Source organism: Polistes fuscatus, unplaced genomic scaffold (assembly GCF_010416935.1).
Source record: "Polistes fuscatus isolate 324 unplaced genomic scaffold, CU_Pfus_HIC Scaffold11, whole genome shotgun sequence".
Taxonomy (NCBI): domain Eukaryota; kingdom Metazoa; phylum Arthropoda; class Insecta; order Hymenoptera; family Vespidae; genus Polistes; species Polistes fuscatus.
Window position 1 is genome coordinate 2,248,376 of NW_025113009.1, and position 6,039 is coordinate 2,254,414.

Here is a 6,039-nt window from a genome sequence, read left to right on the forward strand (position 1 = left end):
GATTGGTCGAGATCGTATCTCGAACGTCGACGAACCCGTAGGAATCGACCGAAACTGCGTCCCTGATTTTTCAAGGATTAAACTCAATTTAACTCGAAGGGCTATCAAAGAGGCTGCAACTACGAGTCTTCGGTCACGTATGCACACGTTGCAGTCTTGATAAATATCATACATTGTTTTACGTTCTATCCTTTTCTTTCAGTTTTTATCTTGAATATTCTTAAAATAGATTTTGAGATCGTCGACTTTTGTTCATTCCAATAATTCAACGGAATTCAAGAGATTATATCGATTAGCCGTTCAGGTATTTGATAAAAACATTTAATATCGATCGAAAAGACGTATTTTATTCTTTAATATTGATTTTTCCATTTAATTACTATTAATTTCATAAATATTCGAATTAATGAGACTTACATTAAATAAAAATAAATCATTTTTAAATTAGAGATCTCGAATTCCTGATATTATTTTATCGGAGAAATTTAGAATGATGTCAACTAATCTAGTAAATTGCCCTAATTTTGTAATCTATTTTATTCCTACAATATTTATTTTTACTTCGTATCTTGACCGATTTTAAAATAGATCATCGTATTTAGATTATTTTATTGTTTCGCGAGAAATGGTCGGAAAGATTAAATATGTTCAAATACTTGTTCAAAATATTTGATCGATCGAATTAATTGATAATAAAAGAACAGGTGTACGAACAAGTGCGTAGAAGTTTAAAGTTAATTTTTTTTAAACTAAAGATTAGAATTACGGTATTGTTTAATTAGAGAAATTTAGAACGACGTTCATACGATTAAACAATTATACTTGTAAAGTATAAAACAAATAGTAAATCACCTTTTATTTATTAACTTGATAAGATTCTTTTAATTAAGTTATTAAAACTGTTATAACAGTCTGTGGATTAATAAGCGTGTTTTTTATGATCTAAATGACGTCATGCAGGTGCATTCTAATTGCAGATATATTGCAAACGTAAAACACATTTTTCGATCAGTTGTAACCTTTGAACCTAAATATTATTCGTGACGTTTTCGTGCAAAATTAGATGTATGTATGTATTTGTGTGAAAAAAACAAAAGTTAAAACATACAATTTTATTTGAAATCTTATTGGGTTAGGCGAATTATTTTTTCTATTTCTCCTACGCGAAAGTACAAATATACGTGGACGAGTGAATGTAGGTTTATGTGAATTAATAGGCACATATGTATGCATCGTGGGAAGATAAAATAGAAAAGATTTCGACGTATTATAAATACCCTTAAGCAATTATGTTTGAGTGCGTCTTTTTCACAAATCGACCTCTTTTTTAGAAACCAGTTTTCTAAATTTCACGAAGGCGAATTTTTAAAGGCGAATAATTTAATCATGAAATAGGAATTTTGATTTCAAATATAAGAAAAATATTCATGGGGATTTTGTTTCAACACCTGCCTATACTGCATGCATCGTTGCACTCCGCGCTATGCACTCCGCACCATGCACTCTGGAGACATGAAAATATGATTTTTCGTTTTATGATTTTCCAAGCGAAGGTTATCTAATCTCGAGATATGACTTTCCCTATTGATTTAAGGGATTACATTACATTTTCTTCAAAATTTTATAAATTTACCGAATTATTCAAATGTACAAATTCGACGAAAAATGTCTCCAATTATGCAACGAAATATCATAAAAAAAAACCTGATCTATCGCGTAATTTTTATTTGCTTCGATTCAAACGCGTGGAGGAGCCATCGAAAAATTTGATATTTAACATAAGAGAATAAGTGAAGAAGTGGTGGGGGGGGGAGGGTGATTAAGAAGAAATAAAACAAAAGATATATATATCGAAACGAACGAGACAAGAGTATTAAAGATACAACGTAGAAAATTTACAAATAAAAATACAAATAAAGATAAATATAAATAACTAGCACGAGTGGAAGATAAGAGAGAGAGAGAGAGAAGAAAAAAAAACATTTGTTCGGTGCAAAGGCCTTTTGATTTCTCGTTTTCGTGGTCACGCTTCCTCCGCATGAAACTGATCTTAAAAAGAGGGAAAAAGAGAGTAGGTAGAGAAAGAAGTATTATATCCGAACATGCACGAAGAAGACAAAGAGGAGAAGATGCATACTCCTCGCATGCGGTCTCGTGGCTATATCTTTTTTTCCCTCTACTTGTTTCTTCTCCAATTCCCCTTATCCCTCCAATACCCCTTTTCCAATCGTTTCTTTCTATTACCACCTCTCGTTTTCTTATACTTGCTTTTAGATTTTTATTTATATACGTATTTGTTACATCAGAGATCAATGAATCATTGCATAACATTTTATCGGACCAACGTCATTTGGTCACTGTTTATTTATTCAAGTTTTGCTATCTTTTTTCACCAATTTGTTGATTATTTAGATAAATCGAAGTAAAAGTTTCGTTCGAGAAGATTCAGCGATACACGAACATTAGGTTGTACGGAAAGAAATTTCTTTTTTTTTGGCACAGATATTAATATTTTGTTAGTCGCGTTTACCGATATTTAATTTTGCTTTAAATCTAAAAAATTAATAGAATTTCATCAGTTAATGTGGATATGACTGTGTCTGTAATCGTGTTGTTTTGTTTATTTTGAAAAATATTTCAAATTTCAGATTCTATAACTCAAAGAAGTATTGGTTAATTAGTACATGACAAAAACACGTTTGAATTATCATTAACATTTTTTTTCTATGACAATGAATAGCATTAAATTATCTTTTACAATAACAATAAATTTTGATAATTTATGTATTTTGATAATAACGTTCTTTATGAAATATATCTGCAAATAATATTAATTAAAGAAATAAATGTTCGTGCAAAAATAATTTGGCCTGTCTGTTTTTCGTTGATTTTCTTTTTCTAACTAAGGAAGTGTAAACAATTTTATACAATTTTATACAACTTCTTTCTTATTTTTATTACCTTCCAACTTTATTGTCTTTCTTATCGGTTTAATATTTTTTAGATAGCAGATATGAGAACCAAAAAATGTTACACAATTAATTCTTATCGATCTTATCAATCTGAAGTTGAGGGAAAATCACGTTGAGTTTGAAATAAAAAGAAATAAAGAAAGAAAAAAAATGCGAATAGAAAGCTACAGCAATTGACAAAGATGATTACAATTTTTTATGTTGTCTTTTCAATTAAAATAATTATTCAGAAACTGAAACAGCACACTTCGTTAACAACATTTATAAATTATCTCTTTGCGAAATAAATATTATGTTAATTGTTTATTCATAATAATATTATATATCAAATATCTTCTCCGTAAAAAAATAAAATAAATGTATCGGTAAGAACATAAGTTTTCTTTCGCTTTATGAATGATAACTGTCGAGAATTATCTTTTTACAGAAAATTAACTCAACTAATGAGTTATATATATAATAGTTATATAATAAGAAGTGATTATAATAGTTATATAATAAGAAATGATTAGAAGTAATATAATAAGAAATGATTAGTACAACGGTGGCCTAGAATTTAATTAACTTTGAAGTAAACGAGCAAATTCATCGAAAATAATATTTCAAAAACGAAGTCAATTAAACGTTAAATTATTTATCAAATTTCTAATATCGTATTCTTAATTATCTGCAAAGATCATTAAAGAATTTCAAAAATAAATTATTCCTATAAATAATGAGTAATAATGATCGAATATTTTTTTAAAATACATAAAATAAAACATATATGTATACTAGTCATCCTATGTTTTTACTATTATTAAAACGTTTTTTAATATCAGGATCAGTATACCCATTAAAGTAAGAATAATACAAACTAAATTAGTTTAAAAATTACAAAAAATATTAATATACTTCGAATATTAAACGATCAGATATTTTATTACATGTAAATAAAAAATTCAAAGTGGTCACTAGACATGAACGTTAAAACAATTTAAAATATTAACAGAGTATATTAAAATGTTCGACATACCTTTAGTTGATTGTTAATTAATCGATAGAAATGTCTATTGTTGTCTAAATCCTCGGAGTATATATGTTCAAAGCACCGTCCTCTTCGAAATCCACCGTTGAAATGCGTCATTGTCCTCTGTGAAAGTACTTTTATTGAATATTGTTTCTATGACTTTGCCGAAGGTTGTTTATGTATAACGTAGCGAATATTCGTAATAAATAGAAGTTATACGTTACGGAAAGTAAGGAAAACAACATTCAATAAAAGAAAATTCACAGAGGACAACGTGCCAGTCTGAAGGGGGAATCCGAGGAGGACGGTACGTAAATCATATACTCCGAGCTCCTAGACAACAATAGACGTTTCTATCGATTAATTAACAATTATTTTAATATTCTAATACACTCTAATTATATTTAAGATTTTTTTAACGCATATACATTTATTTAAACGTTACATACATATTAACGTACTTTGAATATTCATAAATTTCGATTTTATGTTTTATTAGATGAAAATTTTACCCCTTCCCTCCGAAGTCATCACTGCCCAGGGGCGTTAAGGTAATTACATAAAAATAATAAAAACACTAAAGTCAAAACGTTATAATCCTAAATTCTATTTATTAGAAATATTATTTCCTTTATACACATGCGCAACGTTCGATAGGTCATATAAACAACAATTTTAACTACAGTACACGTTTCTTTCTTCTAATTAATAATCGACTAAAATATATAAAACATTCTAATGTATTCTACTAATGTTTAGGATTGTTTATTATTTTAAAACGTTCCTGTCCAATGATGACTTCGAGTTTCTTATTTTTATTTAATAAAATATCAGACAGACTTTTTTTAATATTCGAAGTATATTAATAAGTATGTTATTTTTATTTGATTTTAATTTTGTATTACTATTACTTTAACAGGTAATTAATTGAATCTAATTCACTCATACATACACATAGAAGCCAAATAAAATTAAAATTGTTCATAATCTCGTTTAACTATCGATAGGTTCTATCTCACTCTCTCTCTCTCCCTCTTTTTTCATGTCGTTATATAAAATATTATATAAATATTATTAAAAAAAAGAATTAAATATTATCTTCCCAAAAAAAAGCTAAAAAGTTTCGAACATTTAATATCTAAATAGTAATAATTTAAAAAATAAAAAGAAAAATTTAGAGAATATGAAAGGAGAGAAAGAGAGAGAGAGAGGGAGAAAGGGAGATATGCTATACATTTCGCAAAAAAAAAAAAACACGACGACAAGAACGTTCCGGCGAGTCTTAGTCATCGAGACGGAAACTTTGAGAATAGAGGAAGAGATATGATGTTTGTGGGACATGGTGTGCACGTTTGTGTCACGTGCTAGTTCGAAGAAGCCCAGAAGAAGACGCAACAGCGAATGGAAAATTTTTCCTCGCGAACGAACGAATCCAAATGCGTAAAAGATAGAGTATTCGTGCACGAAAACGAGGGTGTGTACGTTCAAGCCTCTTTCCCCGAGGTCATTTATATACCACGTGATAAACCCCTCGAGTAGACCAATTGGAACAAAGATCACGAAACGATCACGTGCTTGATTTGTGTTCATTTTTTTCTTGTATTCTTACGACAAGTGGATTATTGGTTTTTTTCTTTTTTTTCAAATATTTAGTTGTTAGTCGAACCTAATGATTTATTCGTGTTAAAAAATCGGAGTAAAGATCACGAAATGATCACGCGCGTGATTTATATATATATATATATATATATCTTTTTTTTTTTTTTTAATTTAGAAACGTTTAAAAATATCTTTACTAAATCCCTAACATGATTATTTTGATACTTTGATTTTGATTTTGATTTTATTTTATTTTTTATGTACTCATGTAATTCGATTAAATGCGTAATACGTTTCGCTTATCCTATTTCTCGATCTTTATTCGATATTATTTTTTTTTTCTTTAATAACGTTTATGATACGATTATTAATCGCGTTTTATGATGAAAATTATTTATAAATAATGTAACTAATATAAATTTATATATAACACATAGTCGCGAAGCTAGATAAAAGTGT